Source organism: Pectinophora gossypiella, chromosome 4 (genome assembly GCF_024362695.1).
Source record: "Pectinophora gossypiella chromosome 4, ilPecGoss1.1, whole genome shotgun sequence".
NCBI classification, from domain to species: Eukaryota; Metazoa; Arthropoda; class Insecta; order Lepidoptera; family Gelechiidae; genus Pectinophora; species Pectinophora gossypiella.
Genome location: NC_065407.1, coordinates 7,126,733 through 7,144,699, shown reverse-complemented (window position 1 = coordinate 7,144,699; position 17,967 = coordinate 7,126,733). Strand labels below are relative to the sequence as shown.

The 17,967-nt window shown below is 35.8% G+C and overlaps 1 protein-coding gene and 1 long non-coding RNA gene across 3 annotated transcripts in view; one reads left to right on the top strand and one right to left on the bottom strand.

Annotated features, from left to right (window-relative positions):
* LOC126366313 (T-lymphocyte activation antigen CD86-like) overlaps window positions 1-17,967 on the top strand; it is a 149,360-nt gene that overhangs the window by 99,180 nt on the left and 32,213 nt on the right. The window lies entirely within an intron of this gene.
* On the bottom strand, window positions 9,699-14,953 carry LOC126366378 (uncharacterized). The gene is made up of 3 exons (XR_007566347.1): window positions 14,714-14,953; window positions 12,449-12,600; window positions 9,699-10,045 (listed from the first exon to the last, which is right to left on the bottom strand). It is a non-coding gene; the product is annotated as an uncharacterized LOC126366378 (long non-coding RNA).

Genomic DNA, 17,967 nt, shown 5'->3' with positions numbered 1-17,967 from the left:
TTTAGTGTTTTTTTAAATTATTTTCAGTCCGCAGTCCATCTTAAGACATTATCAAAAGCGGCTGCAAGTTATTTCTCGGGTACATTGCCTTTGCCCACACTTTATTAATAAAGCAGGCGAGAGACTGGTGTCTGTGATAGGCGTAAGCCTGTGTTACAGATCACCAGGCCCCAACCTTCGGACATTACGGAATAGATAATAATATGATCATACAGCGAGCTAATACTTTAAACGAGAAACAACATTTTATACAAGAAAAATAAAATAGAAAAGAAAAAATAAAATAAAATATAAGCTAATTATGTGGTGAATGTGTATTAGGTTTTATGTGGGTGTGTGAACATGTAAGTATATGTGTGAGTGTGTAAGTGTGTACGTGTGTGTGTACGTGTGTACACACGTACACTGTTATTGAGGATCATTGTCATCGGTTTCGTATGTATGTAATGTTTACTTAAAATAAACGAGTATACATAAGTCTGCCCGATACAAACTAGTAGGGTTCAACTTCAGAAGTGCCTGTTATAACTTTCGGAAATCGTGCGAGTTATAATACCTTGCGCAGTTGTAAATAAGAACTAGAAGCGAGGGGAGCTTATGTATTACGGGTTGTGACTTTGTATTACTCGAAACTATCGTCTCGACTCGGCGTTGTCTGAGTACTATGTTCTCGAAAAAGATTTATATACCTAATAGAAAAAAAACATATTTTTCTTCATTAATTTCAAATTTCACGCGAAAATGCTTGGTCACGTGACATTTTGCCCAGTGACGTCCCATGAAGCTCAATGCCGCCCATGGCATTGTAATTTTGTAATAAATAAAATATTTAAAAATTATCTTATAAAAAATATATTGGATAATTAAATGATAAACAACCATAATTATATTATCCTACATATTTCATATTTTATTGTTATCAAGTAGCCAATATGCAAATTATCTCTTAGCTACTCCATGATTCCATATTTAAACAAATAAATCATCACAGCTTTACAACATTCAACTTTCTAATATATATTTATCAAAATCAAGCGACCTTCTCTAGAAATGACCATCAAATACGACCCGGTGTACGTCGGGCCCTCTACACTTTATTACCTTACTCGTAAAGAACTTGTGACCAATAAATATAATTAAGGCCATACTAAAAATATGGGTACGGGCAAGCTCACGCAATACGACAATTATAGGCTTCAACAAATGTGCGGGGTACTTATATTTCTTTCATAAATGTACGTGACCGATATCGTATTTGAGAAGTAAAAACTTTAAGTCCCTGGTATAAAAAAAATACTCATTTTATTTTATCGTATGGGCTATGAAATGATTTTCGATTGAGATTATTGAGCCGTCAAAGGCAATTTTCAGTGACAACTTTTTACGTAGTCGGATTAAGTTTTTTTAACTTATTTAATGAGGGACTTTCCAAGCTACTTTCCTCAAAAAAAAAATAACAATATAGATGGCGCTGTAAAGATTTTCCTTCTGAAAAACAGAAATATACGTCCTTTATCTTTGTTTTTGAGTATAAATGATGATTCTTGTTATTACAACTAGGTAGAAAACAATTATTTTTATATATGCTTCTGCCGTAACATTGCTTTTTGAATAATTATGTACCCGAGAAATAAGAAAACAGTTAATTATTACGTTTAGAGACCCCCCACACTAACGTCTTTCGAGCGTCATCGTCGTGCCTGCGTCAGGGCAACGTCGACGCGACGTCGACGCCGCGGCGACGCGACGCCAGCGCTGGCCGGATGCCAAACGCTAAGCGTGCGCGGCGCTGGCGTCTCATATCTGCGGGTCCTGTCACGTACAATCAGTGTGAAAATGGATTCCGACGAAAAAAACACTGCTGTAGATATTACTGATCCAAAAATTACGTAAACAAAAAAGGAAACATCGTCGTCAACATTGGGAACATCCTCTGTGTAGTGTTAGATTTAAGGAAAGCGATTATTTCGTATTGTATTTTCAACATTATAAAAAAATAATAAAAATAACTTTTATGATTATTTACGGATGCCAAAACGAATATTTGACGAACTATTACAATTGATTGTGTTGTGTAATGTACTTGTCGCAAAAAAACGATGAACTGGCGACGCGTCTCCGCGGCGTCGACGTCGCGCAGACGCTGGCACGAAGACGACGCTCGAAAGACGCTAGTGTGGGGGGTCTCTTAATCTCGACAGCGTCTTCTATATTATTTTTGAGAAACGTAGCCTAGAAAATCTCTCAATATAAGCAAGTATTACTTACTCGTGATAATAAAATTTAAATCAATTATGGATTCCAAATCAGTTAGTAGATTTTAAAATTGAATTTGTTCGCTTTTCTAAGTGCTACTTACTTTATGATTTAATAACAAATGACTTTTAGTTAACAAGCTAAATTTATTATTTCTTTCTCTTTACCCTTTTAAGGTGAATCAAACCTGATTTAAATAACCTTTATATGTGACCTTTACGTGGAGGTGACTGAGGCTTTGAAACCCAATTTTGTAATGTTTTCAGTGTATTATTTTGAGTTTTTGTGTAAACCTACTTATTTGTCTGAGACCATATGTTATAATTGAAACTACGCAGTATATTTGGATAACAGTACAAAATGTATAAAATACTAAAAAATGTAGTAATCCATAACAAGTGCAGAGTAATAGTAGAATAAACATCTTATGTTGTATTGTTTAAATATTGTAGCTAAGTTATTTTTTAATGTAACTTATTGTAGATTTGCCGCAAACGGCATTAACTACTTGGCCGGACGAATGCGGAACGCTATGCTATGCTGGACGAAAGAGCTCTCACCTGGTACATTGTTTAAGACAACAGGCCAGAGGGTGCCCAGTTAGGCGCGAACCTTGGTTCAGGACGTCGTCTGAGAGGAAAATTTTTGAAAGAATTAATCGACCTTAGTGGGTCGAAAGCGATAAGCGCTGAATGAGGGAAATCGTCGACCACGCCGGCGGGGTCGTTATCGGGGTTCTGAAGTTGTACCTACAAATCAGTAGAAATTATCCTATTTTTTACCGACTTCTTAACTAATCAGGTTTATACACTTGGGAGAAGCTTTGACCTAATCCAACTAGGGGCGCTCACGTTAAGTAAATATTGACAGTGTCCCTTCTGGGATTCGTACCAAACACCTCTGAGTCAAATACCGAACGCTTTAACCACGGTGCTAAAGCACAGAAGCCTTTTCCGTTACGTCTACTGCTATATCTGATTGGGCAATAAAAAAATCTGTATTGTAATATATCAAACTCTCCCCAGGTATATCATCCGTAAACAAAAAAATCTAGCGTTTTTTGCACCTGGATTTAAATCGATTTAGTGTTGCCAGACGATAGACCCAAATACCAATAAACGCAGTAGCATCGAGTTACTTTTTTACTTTCGACAGTATGTTGGAACTATCGATAGTTTAGTTAGCGACAATAATAATTTGGCAGCCGTGGTAGCATAGTTGGAAGAACGCTTGACTCAAAAAACTATAAGGTCGCAGGTTCTAATCCAGCACGGGCCTACACCTTTGATTTTCGAAATCGTTATTCGAATTTATATTCAATTATCACGAACTCAGCGGTGAAGTAATACATCGCTAGTAAACTCACATGCCCGAGAAATGCGTATCGGAGGTATGTGACCTAACCTGTATTGGGCTGGTTTTCCTTTGCCAGGTTGAAAGGTGAGACAAGTAGTCGCTTCTTTAATAACCAGACCTGTCAAATCTTCAGGTTAGGTAAGCGAACTCTGTGAAAACGGCATAACGCTAGGGTGATGAGTTAGGAACAATAATGTCGATAGTATCGACTATTCGTGAACATTTAATCTATTGCGTGCCACACACCAGATAATATTATCGATGTTGTAGACGATGTTTAAGATAAACGATAGGTCGAATATCCTCAATCTGGCAACACTGATAGGCCTTTTTTGACCCGTTATTGAGCCAGCACATTCGCTTTGTTTGCAAACTAATCCTTACATGAAAATGCTTTCAGAAACCCATCATAATAAAACCGAATCATTCGAGAATGCAAACTATCGCTCCTACTCAAATAGGTATATTGTGTGAAACACTGTTCTGTATATTATATAAATATATAACGAGGGACAACTAGACGTCGGCATGCAATACATCCACACACATCCTCCGCTGTTAATATTTATTTTTTATTATACCGTTTCGATCTTTTTTGTTTTTAATATATATTTTTTTCTATTTATTTTTATATGTAATTGCACTACGAGTATGTAATTGTAAGCGGATTATAGCACCGAGACAAACCCGTGAGGGGTTTAGCAGTGTTATTTTAATTGTTTTGTTAATTTTTCGTTGAATAGGCATTTACTAGATAAGCGTGGTCCACCCTAGACCACATCGTCACTTACCATCAGATGAGATTGTGGTCAAACGCGAGCATATTTTATTTTAAAAAATATAATTATATATTTTATTAATCACCATTTTTGACAATCAATTTCGTTTCGGAGCGTGCATGTCTCGACTTGTGATAGGACTGGTCTGGTCTTTTAGGATATGGCTTAGGATGCCTTTGCTCATATTTTAGGTACTCATTATTTTTATTATTGAACTTTAGTAGTCTATTACATATTATAATAATTAAAACACATAATAACGGGTTCTTACAATTAAAGCACATAATAATGGGTTCTTACCGCGTTTAAATGGGGATATGAGACTCCCATATCCCCATTTAAACGCGGTAAGAACCCATTATTATGTGCTTTAATTGTGATAATAACCGTGTAAACTTAAAACAATGTATTATATATAATATTTATATATATCATATCGCATTGGCCAATATAAAGCTCGGTGAGGTGTGGACACAGGCCTCCTCAATCAACCGGCGGTACGGAGCTACACTAAGCTGCTCCACTGCGAGTTGGTGGAGGTGTTTTTACGGCTAATAGCCGGGATCAACTGCATAAAGTTCCCTCCGAAGCACGAAATTATCTTACTTTTTCGGACAATCAGGTGATTCAAGCCTGCAATGTCCCTACCATACAAAAGACAGTCTCTAACCAACGGCCTCTGTGGTCCAGTGGTTAAGCGTTGGGCTCACGATCTGGAGGCCCCGGGTACGATTACCGGTGGGGACAAATCACAAAAATTACTTTGTGGTCCCTAGTTTGGTTATGACATTACTGGCATTACAGCATTGTCCGAAAGTAAGATGATCCGTGCTTCGGAAGGCACGTTAAGCCGTTGGTACCAGTTACCGGATTACTCACTTACTGATATAAGTGAGTAATCGTTACATGAGCTATGTCAGGGGCCTTTCGTGGCTCAATAATGACCCTGACACCAGGGTTGCTGAGGTTGGTAATCCACCTCACAACCCATATGAGATAATGAAGACCACTAGACCACGGAGGCTGTTATATTCCAGACCAAGAACATACGACTTCCACGTGTCACTGCTTATTTAACTGCAATTGTAATTGGAGTATTTACATAACCTGCTGCCGGCGAACACCTTATATAAATACCACTATGAACTAAATTAGCTACATCTAATTGCTACATTATTTTTGTTACTTACATTATAAAATGATCAATTGTATACTGCCAAGATAAGATTCAAAATATTGTATTTGACCAAAATAAGTTATTACCAATGGTTAACCTGTCAAAGACTTACTTTGATAATATTATTTTAATGATTCTAAGCTAGGTCACAGATTTCTAAATAGTAACTTCAGTTAGATAGTTTAAAAAAGGGTTTTGGGTTAGGAGAAGAGAAAGAATAAAAACAACTTACATTTCAAATCAGTACACAACTCGAAACAGATCTGCAGCCTTTTTTTGCAACGTAGACCAGTAGTAAAGGGTTGTATGTGGAATTAAACAGCTTATAGATGAAACCTTGTCACACTTTATAATACGTATATACTGTTCTTGGAACACTGCGAATAAATTGCATAGAGAAGACGACTAATTAACTTTTAAGTCTACATGACGCTACGCCGTAGCAGATTATGCTACGCTCGTAACTCTGTAATGCATAACGTAGATTTGAGTGTAAAATAATACCTAATTTATTATTTCGTTCCACTTCTAATTTAAATAAAAAAGCTATTAATTTTATTAGTTTCTCTCTCTCTCTTTATTTAAGAGCAAGCTTTATTAATTTACTTAAGTTAAATTAATGTTTAACTTTGAAATAAGTCTATTTATTTCATTTCTTTTTCTAAAGCGAGGGTTGTCAGGTGGATTACCAACCTCGCCAACCCTGGTAACAGGGTTATTATTGAGCCACCAAAGACTCCTAATATAGCTGATATAACAACTAACGTAGGTACTTACATGAGTAAGTCGTAACCGGGACCAAAGGCTTAGCATGCTTTCCGAAGCTCAAATCATCTTACTTTCGGATAATCGGGTAGTCAACCTCTATTGTCGTAATCAAACAAGGGATCACAAAGTGATTTTTGTGATATGTTCTCCATTGGGATTTGATCCCATTTCATTCGGTCTGTATGAAGAAGTACTTAATAGAACCAATTCGGATACCTATGTTATGTTGTTGTTGGGCGGAAGGCAAGAGGGGAAACCACTGCCCAATTCTCCCTAAAAAAGTAGCATGGAAAATGTTGCACCAACAAGAGCGTAGCTCTTAAATTAATGATGATGATGATGTTATACCTACTACTAAATTCTTACCTTACTCATAAACACCTACTTAAGGTTGCACACAATTAATCATTTTATATATTCTGCAAAATATTATTTTATACATTTTGGCCGTTATTATAAACTGCAGAAGGCATATTTTATACTAAACATAGAAAGAAAGAAACATTTATTACTTCTGGACACCACAGACACAGACAGACAGTACATTACATTTAACACAGGACAGAAACCACACGGAAATCAATAAGTACACAGAAAATAATATATATATATATATATATACATCCAAAAAAAAGAAAAACAAACCAAATTCATAAAAACAATAATAATAAAACTAACATTGTTTTAAGTTTACGCGGTTATTATACATAATAACGGGTTCTTACCGCACATAATATCGGGAGTCTCATATCCCCATTTAAACGCGGTAAGAACCCGTTATTATGTGCTTTAATTATAATAAAACTAAGTATTCTAAATGCAACGCACTGACGGCCCGATCATCTGCATAAGCATAAAACGACACTGGCATAGCTCGTTAGCTACAACAAATTACTCAAATTATTATTAAAAACAAAAAGAAAAGAACTTTTTCCTGTTATAACAACGCTGTTATTCGAACTTGGTTCTTTACATTTCTTTGTTCTTGTCGTTTATAATTCCCTCCAATATTTCACAACGTTAATATGACAATGAGTGAGTGCACATTTGTAAAGTAATAATTTACATGTTCTCATGAAAATAAAAAACGCAAATTGTAATTGGACACTGCGTTGTGTAAAGTTCACTAGCATATTGGATATTAAGGGGAAGTCTCCCAGTTATTGTTACCTGTAGATACGCCAGTGTCGAGCATCATCACTAATTTTAAAGCCACGCTCTTGTCGGTGTAGCATTCTCCATTCTTGTATATCAAAGGCCAATTCCTTCACTTCCTTATAAGACACGACATCTATCTAATATTTGATCTGTTAAGAGCTCACATGGCTCTTCTTTGGTCTTCCCCTTCCTCTCTTTTCTTTTAGCTTTCCTTCTATGATGTTTTATAAACTCGTCGTGTCTTATTGACAAAAAATAATAATATCAACAGGCCGGAGAGACGCTATCAATAGTATCGAAATGCAATAATCAGAAGCAATATTATCAATAGTATGTGTATAATGATAGTATTTTATTAATCATAATGAACTATCGATCACTTTATTTATTTATGAAAGTACATACAGCATGACAATTATGGCATGCATTTTCGGAAGTATGTGACCTAATGCGCTGTATGGCGAGAAAACAATATATAAACTATCCATAGTATTCAAGGTCAGCAATCAACATTTAACCAACAGTACTTCCAGTTGATTTTTAGCTTTTTATTCTAGTATATTATTGTTAGTATTTCATTGATTCCTGAATTATGCATCAAGTAAACTTCCACTATTCCGGACTTGTACCTTAAGCATTAATTTATCTGAAGTACAGTTTTCACTAACACAGTTGACTCGACCATTATAGACGCGGCTCACCACCTATCACGTTGCTTTAACAGAAAGCTCGGCTAGACGTGGGTTCTTAGTTCATGTTGCGATGAATGTACCTCTGACTACCCCAATTGGGATATATTTGTAAACTTATGTTATGTCAACTTTCACTATCACAAGTGTCACGAAACGATTTCAGTTTTGAACAACAGTACCGTGCAAGTAATTTCGTAGTGAACCTAGTTATATTGTAACGAAACATTTCTAAACATTTATAAGTACAATTCCTACTGAGCAGTATATGCGTGTTTACTAAATAGGCAAGTTGACTGCCGCAGTGCTGTAAGCCTTTCCCTACAATTTGGTTAATCGCTCCGGGCGGGACGGCGTCTCTGCGTGACTCGCAACCTTCCACTGAATTACACAACCAGTATTAGTTGCGACGTAGTACTGCCTAGTTGGACGAGAAGGGATTCCTGTTTGAATGAGAACTGATTTTGAGAAGATTTTAAATCTTCTTCCTTTGTACGGGTTATGAGGTACAAATGTAATCAACCCTTAGCCAGGGTTGTTATTGAGCCGCCAAAAGCCCCTGACATGACTCATGTAACAAACACAACTTAACGTGTATTCCGAAGCACGAATCATTTTACTTTCGGACAGTCAGGTGATCAGACTGCAACGTACTAATTAAACCAGTCTTCACAAAGTAATTTTTTGTGATATGTTCTCATCGGGATTCGAATCCCGTGATCCGCGATCAAATACAGCTTGTTGTTCAGAAAAGAATGAAGACTTTGATGAGAGTGGAAGAAGCGAAAGGGTTGTGTCAGGATCGTAGTAAATGTTTTTCCGTGATCTCTGCCTACCCTAACGGGATATAGGCGTGATCTTTTGTATGTATACCCATAAACTGTAAAATAAATTTAAAGCATATTTCCGCACTTGGTCACGAACAAAGCGATGGGCATAGTTCCCTAGTTCTCTGTCCGCAAATGCAAAGAGAATGTAGATGGAACAAATCTAACTTGTGCAAGTTAATATAACTTTACTATTGTAAGTTTAATACAGCAATTGGGTACCTATAGCACCCATTAAAAAAAAATCACCAAAATTTAAAAAATAATATCACGAGAGAACTAACTTATTTTTGTACGTAATTCAAGTTTAATAGGTAATTAACTAATTTTAAGACATACCTTTTCTAAGTAGATTTCAATTTTAGACATACTATAAGATATAAGATACACAGTTAGATCAGTTAATAATGCATTCATACCGATGTAGATAGAGTTACCTTAGTTACTTAGTAGCTATTACCTAATCTGTGTCTTTAGTCTAATATAATTACCACAGAAATCTAGATCTAGATATTGATTATACAATTATAACTTAGTTTAGGTTTACGTTCGTAACTTTGAAGTCTCTATCGCGCCGTTCCAAGTAATCTACTTCAAAGTTTTAAAGTTACTCATTAATCTAAGCATTTAATGAAAATCATCCAAATTAAGTTAAAGCTTTTATGTTTTTTAAGTCTCTGATTTATGTGTTGAAGTTTTATTACTTATTAAGATAATCAAGTGTATTGAACGAATTGAGTAAGTGATGAAAAGTGTTGATGCTTGTCTCGAAAATCTTAATGTAGCGTAGTATTTGCAGAGTACTTGAAAAACAAAGTTACTTAATTGAATTACTTATATAATACTTAGTACATAATAAGAGACCAAATCGAATCAGTTGCTTTTCAAAAAATAATTCTCTCTCTCTCTCTCTCTATTTAAGAGCTGCGCTCTTGTCGGTGGAGTAAACGCCATTACTCCATAGATAGGGCGTGTAGAACGGTGGTTGCCCCAATCGCCTTCCGTTCCGCAGCACACCGACCAATTTCTCAATCACTGAAAAAAATAATTACACATTACGAAACATAAATACGACGTACATTTTATGTACGTATGTTCATGGTACACAACCATGGCATATTCCTTGCTAGATTCGATCAATACAGACGGAGTTAGATGATACATACATACACACATAAAATCACGACCATGTTCCCCGAAGGGGTGGGCAGAGCCACAAATAATCAGAAGACTATTTGCAGCCACTTTTGATCCATAGTCCTAAGATGGATAATGATGAACCGTGGAGTTAGATGATATAATTACGTTATTATTTCCACAAGCTTGAATATTGTTTATTTAAAAAACATAACATAAACAGCCTGTATACGTGCCACTGCTTGGCACAGGCCTCCCCTCAATCAACCGGAGGGGGTATAATTAATTAATCTAAAATCTTCACACAATTGTGTTGCGGTTAACCCTCACCTCGTGAATCTTGTGTTGAATGCTTTCATTAAATACCTAATCGTGTTTCAATATAATTACCATATACAATTTGTATTTTTGAATACGCGACTATTCGATTCAATTGGGTATATTTAAGCCAGCACTCGAGTCAGCCGAACTCGGCCCGTCTCTAGTCCCGTGTCCACGTCAATGCATTATTGTATGGAGCTTATCACGAGGAAGGTATGTTTTGGAGATCCCATAGTTGCATAAAACGCGCATGAAATTTAGTGTCCATCAAACGTGCCCGTCACTCTAGTGTGATCGCGGCCTAACTAATATAAGATGCTCATAATTTGGGTTTCATTAAAATTGTATCGAAATTTCATACGATCTCAGAGTAAATTTAAATATCGTGTAATCAATCTCTCTCAATATTGAACACTCACCGCAAATTAATTCAGTCAAATTTAGGTCAAGGCAGGCAAATGGAAAGTTTAATCCCCTTACCGTGTTTCTTCCACTGTTGGCGATAAACGATGAGTCACAAAGACTGCCATCATAGTGGTCTAAGCATGTATAAAAAACGTATTTTTGTAAAGATTTGAACCTTATTTTTCAACATTAATCTCGTAAAGACTGCATAAAACTAGATTTAAAAAATCCAAAACACCATTCCGTTTTTAGTAGTGACCTATATCTTGCTCCATTACAAATAAGTTACAACAGAAATGAAGTTTTTTTAAGTAGCTATACAAATTCGGTAGGTTGAAGGGAGCCCTATGCCCGGAACTGGGACAAGCCAATAATATAACTATATTACGTCCAAGTAGTCAAGCCTATAGCTTCATATGTTGTTATGTTGGATATTATCGGAATAAAAGAAAAAGGTTGGGAGAGGCACAGGAGCGCACCACGCGCGCCATACAATGATGAACAAATAGCTCATACTTCAACTTTGCATTCCTATCGTTATATATATACAAGTACATAAGTTGGGGGAGGCCTATGCCCAGCAGTGGGCGTCGTACGGCTGATGATGATGACATAAGTATTGTACAAGTACTAAAAGTGTATACTGGTAACCATACAAGTAGGTATGGGTATTAGACACCGTAATAAATACTGAGGGGGATAATTCAGACTATGATTCTTAGTTGATATCAATTGGAATTTCCTATCAGAAAATTAATGAAAATTACAGTGGTTTTAAAAGTATTTTCAGTTCCATATTTTTCCGATGGAAAATTCCACTTCATCTTAACTCAAAATCATGATCTGAATCATCCCACTCAGTATTCGTTACGATGTTGCTAACGCCTTTTAAAAGTAAGTAGTTCAATTATTGGCTGATTGATTGGTTCAATCGGTGAAGAAAAAGAAGTGGTAACATTAAATCAAAATAACACAAAATAGAACAAAAGAATGTACACGTATTAACTATCATAACTTGGGTCTGGCTCGAATTGTATGTTAATAGCGCTTGATGTCATATATCTGATGGACGTAATATTATACGGCCCTGACGACCCGATTACTACAATCAGATCGCGAAAGTAAACATTTTAGTAGGTGATTGAGCATTGGGCTCACGATCCGAAGATCCCGGGTTCGAATCCCGATGGGGACATATCACAAAAATCACTTTGTGAGCCCTGGTTTGGTTAGAAAATTGCAGGCTGACCACTCGATTCTCCATGATGATCTTCGGAAGGCACGTTAAGCGTTTTTCCCGGTTACTATTTACTGATGTAAGTAAGTAGTCGTTACATGTCATGTCAGGGCCTTTGGCGATTGATTAATAACCCTGACACCTGGGTTGATGGGTTTGGAAATCCACCTGACAACCCACACGATAGAAGAGTAATTACCCTGATACCAACCCCTCTGCCGCCGCACCGCCGTGGTTTTCGTTTCCCTCTTCCAGCGCTAATCGCTATCGGTCTATTTCGGGCCGTTTCTGTCCAACACAATCCCTTCAGAATGTCATCATTCGTGGTTCACGCTTACCTGGGCACCCTTACGCTAAGAGGTTAAGAGTCTTTTGCGCTTCATAAGTCCAACCAAGCATTGAATGTCTTCCAAATCTTGTTGAAAAAAATATCTCGTCAAAAAATGTTTGATTGGGTCGGCACGGTTTGGTTTTCAAGATAATGTGAAACCTACAAAGAGAGAAAATATATCAAAAAAATTTCGAATAAGACATTTTTCTTTAGCACGAGTAATCATTATTGACAAAGCCGACCACGCAATAAATCTCTTATTCCTTTTGAATGTTTTTTTTTCATTCATTTCCTTTTAACAAACACCTTTTTCACATTGCATCAACGTTTTAATCAAAAAGGAGAAAGGGGAAAGATTTTACGATAAGTAAAACGAGGTCCCGTTAACATGGTTGTTTACAATACTCCTGATCTGATAACATATCGGCCATCAGCTGTTTCGACGAATTCTATTTACACTTTTTTGTTTGTCTGTTTATGTCTCGTTGGCCTATTTTATAAGTTCTGAGAAGAAAAGTCATTTATTGAACTGATACTTTTATGTATTGTTTCATTAAATTGAATATTTTGGTATTTTTAGAGGCTGACAGTATTTATTTTTATGGCAATGATAGATAAAGGACTTAGGTCGTCAAATAGTTGACTTCGAACATGTTTTTTTATGTAGTGTAGATTAGTAATAATACCTACTTGTGTTTTATGTTTTAGAATATACTTAAATAAAATGTTACTCGCTTTTACAGTACCGTCAATAATTTCATCTGAAATAGGTGCACATATCTTCTCTTCTTATAGTACTTTACTACCTAAGAACCTAAATATAACAATAATGAGAAATAATTTCATACTTTTCCTTGTTAGTTCGAAAAATATTTTCCTGAGAAGGCCACGGACGGACCGAAAAACCGTTTTCAAGGTAGTCCAGCAGACATAATACCCCGGAAAGAAAATGAATGCACACGCCTCGGTAATGATATCCCGGGCCGGCACATTTCCATTTAGAAAAAAAAACAACCGCTATCTTGGCTGGAAAAAATCTACGACAATAATATAGGTTGCGTAATACTCTTCCCTCTAACTAGGCTAACATTTATCTTTCATGTTACCTTCGTATTCGAACTAGTTCAGCGAGTAAGTCATTGATTGGTACCGTCTAAAGCACTGAAGGTTATCTAATCAGTGGCTGTTCAAAATGGAACAATACTCGAAATTATTACATCTAACTCATAAACAGGATGACATGCAAAATCGTGAAGCGTTCCACATTGTTTGGGAAAAAGGCAAGAGGGAAACCATTGCTCTATTTCTCCCTAAAAAGTAGCATGGATGATGCTATACCGACAAGAGCGTGGCTCTTAAATTAGTGATGATGACCTCATAAACAAACAATATTTATTTTCAGTTCTGATTTTCAACTGAACTGCGCTAAAAAGGTTTATAAACTGAATGAAGAACCTACTTATATCGATAAACACAAAATCTTGCTACTAAGTTTGTTATTTTTCAGTCTTAACCGTGGTATTAGATCAACTGACTCACCGATCTCCTACTGAGTTGACTAAACAATATAGTCCCGCACATCCCTACGACCACAATTTTTGGCTTGCTATCGCCACCGAGGCATTTCAAGCTAGGATTTATCGCTACGACTCTTTCCCCTAATATTGTTTGCTTCAGTAATGGTCAGTTTTATTGCAAATATCCGTCCGCGGCGTTTATTTCATTCGGTTACTCGTAAATGTTCGCCTTATGTTTCGCATCGGCACCATTATTGAAGGCTTTTGGTTATTTGTTTTAATTGGTTTTTATACTGATGGTTTATTTTTTTCTTTCCATCTGTAGCTGTCCTTTAAATGCTTTAGGTTATAGTTTTACGTTTCAGTACAGGCTACTTGACAACCTAGTCAAATGAGATACTTTTTACGAATCGTCAAAACGAAAGTTTTCTTTAGAGTTTGTGAACATACCTGTAACGTCATCAATAAAAGCGCTTAAACGTCGTACTCATTATTACTTAATTCATAAATAAAATTTCAAAATAAGTCGGTTGAATTTTGATCTTAGACTGGCTTCGATTTCTAGATTTGAATTTTATAATTTATCTTTGATCCAGTCAAATACCCCATTATTATATTTATTACGATTCAGAAACCAATTCTTTTACTCAATTAATTTACAATTAAGTATTTAAAACAAATATAAAATAAAATTTATTAATTCTTGAAAATAATTCAAATAAATAAAAAAAACTCCTTTTTATTCTTTTACTTACTTATTTACGTCACCTTTGGCGTAAGTTCATAATTTATCACCAATTCACCATACCTCTGATTGTATCAGAACTTAGGTACTTTTGGGATCCTTATCTACCTCTACCCTAAACTACTATTAAAACAGATATCTAATAATAAGGCAGGCTTCAAGATTATTATATTTACAAATACCTATTATTTGTTCAATATTTAATTCGATAACTATGTACACACAGAAGAACTTCCATTCGAATAGTTGTTCCAAGTTAAATCAACAAATTATTTCTAATCGCTGTCGAAGATTAAAGAGTTATTTATAATAACTTACACGTGGAGTTGAAATGCCCATAGAACATGGAATAAAATCTCGTTCGACCATTACAAGACAGGCTAAAGTAAGAGGTCCGATCATTACATCCCTTATTGGAATAGCGTGTCAGGGAACGTGAACCTATAAATCGGCTCAACAATCTTATTCCAGTAGGCACCTACGTCACACCCCCATTTTCTATAAATAAGCTGATCCTCGCCTAATTTGTAAGCAATCCCGCCTTAATTTACTTAATTAATAATGTCAATTTTCGCCTCTAGCAGCAGTTGGGCGAGAATTGCTTCCATGCTCTTTAGTTATGACTACTCAAGAACCATCAAATTAATTGGATTCTTCGGAAAGTTTAGTTGCTATAACTAAGTTAATAGGTTCGAAATTCGATTAGTCAGTAAATGTTTAGTAGAGAAAATTAAGGTATTTGTCATTCTTCATGGTCACATTTGCCTTTGGTAATTTATGAATCAATAATTCAAACATAAATTCTAGTATTTAGGTAAAAATATAATGTGATAACAATGTGCCTGATAGTCCAGTCTACAATATAGGCAAGTTTATAAATATACTCTATTACACAAAATTTTTTAATAAAGTAAATATTAAAAGGTTTCACGTCATTTCTTACCTGCATAATGATGATGATCATGATGATGATGATGATCTCTCCGACCGATTTCGGTCATGGCGACCACTTCGACTCCTAGTCGGCACGACGCTGATGCGCCCGAAGATGGCTTATGTAGCCTATTTTTACAGTGAACTCCCGCGCACAGTGAGGGCACGTGAGCACACCGTTTTGGTAATTATAATTATATTGGAACACCATCATCACATTCATTTTCATGCTGAGTTGATGAGGTCACTCCCTGGCTTCTGGGGTCACAACCACAATCCACATGCAAAGAGAAGAGTCACGTTCAACTTTTTTTGTAATACCTACTTTGTATTTTAACTTCATGGGCTGCAGTAGCCCTTCAGGATGTGACAATTCGGGGCCCATAGACTTAGCTAGAATATCAGAATCATTTCTTTCTCTTCAGGGATAAATGATGCTTCAAAGTATTATCTAGGATCATAGAGATTGAATTCTAATTATGTACAATATGGTTTCATCAATCGCCTTTGTGTCTCTCTCTTTGTATTTAATCATTCAATCAACCAATAGAAATTCGAATGCGTTCATTCATTTTCAAATATGAAAGCAATTACCGTTATCGAATTCGTTATTGGTGTTATTTTGATTTATATTCTTAATACAGTGGATAGATTTTTTTAAAGGCGATGGTTTGGAAACCTGACATGTCACCATTATCATAGTCCGCTATTATCTTAAGATTAGGTACTAATTTTAATGGCATTTTAGCGTTATGTGGCTTTTTCCTTCCTGCTAAGGAGATATGTTTCTTAAATAAATATTTAACTAATTAATTACCATATTTAAACAGTTCATTTAAAAAAAACATTGCTTTTTCCCATTTGATGACATTGCGGACTTACTTTTATATTCACTTTAATGCTCTTTTTAAGAACGTCTACTTCTTTTCCGCGGCTATACAGGTTGTGAGAAGCTGCAGTAGTTTTAGCCGGATGAGACGTTCGTTATGTAAAAAATGCGATTCAAAGTTTAACTGAAAAAAAAAATATTTTTTTAATATGAACGTCAAATTTCAATATTGCTTTTTTGATAATCTGTAAAAGTATGGTCTTTTTATGCTCCCTGTAGTAATTTAATATGAATAAAAAAAGTTACCGCTAGCATGTTTCTTTTGAAACTATTCATTAATACGGTATTAGAAGCAGTACGGTCACGAGTACTAATATAGGTAATATATACACATTGAAACCATGTCACATTAACTTTTATGTCAAATTAAACCGTAAGTCTCATTAAATGTCAAATATGGTAGTGCGACAGAGTTCTAAAGTGGGTATATGATATTGCTCATGACTGTACATGTACTAAGTAATACCCATTGCACGTGCTTCAAATCAATAAATACAATTTCAGTTACCACGGGTCCATTAGCGGTCTGAGATGGCTATCGCACTTGACCTTTCCTCTTTGACTCCACGACAACCACGAATATTATATCGCACAAAGTAAACTTCACTTTGTTATTCCACCCTTGATACGGAATATAAAAATAATACGCTAGGGTTACGTACGACTCCACATATTTCTCTGCAAGCGATCCTTGTTTTTGTTCCATCTGAACCTCCAACGTCGGCCATTTTGTGTTATTCAATACTTCTGTCAACAACATCGGCATTTTTAGGTCGTTTGGACACTGCAAGTCAGTTGCTTTCTGTTAGCAAATCGTTAGCTAGTACCAAGATGCAATTGAAAAAGTGTCTTAAACAACAACATTGGCTCGTAATGTGTGTTTATAATACTTTTATCTCGTTCGCGTTTTCTATTTTCACTTTTTTTTTCAAATTTCTACTTTTTTTCTTGAAAAATATACTAATAAAGCACAGCAGTAGAAATGGATTTTTATCGACTCCTTTACGTGAAATTTTAATAGCATTAAGCTACCCACTAGCGGAGATTATAAAGCATCGCTATTAGCTTCTTGCTTCCAGTACAGCAATTCCCTTATCATAGAATCCTCTGTGTATTTGCATTGAATGGAAGATGAAAATAGACCCATTTACGGAAATCACAATATTGATCTTCAAATGTTTTGGAAACTTAATATCACATAGGCAGATTGTTTTGATAGCCAGATAACAAAACGACTTTATCCCGATTGGGGTATTCAGAGGAAACCTTGGTAAGATGAATAAAGTACTTACATCTTACCGAGCTTTCTGTTAGACCAGCGTGATAGCTGGTGAGCCGTATCGTCATCTATAATAGTCCAAAATCGTAGAGTTTGAGAATCAAGGCGATGAATTACAGGACCACAGTGACTGTAGATAATATTTCAAGAACTGACGTCCTTG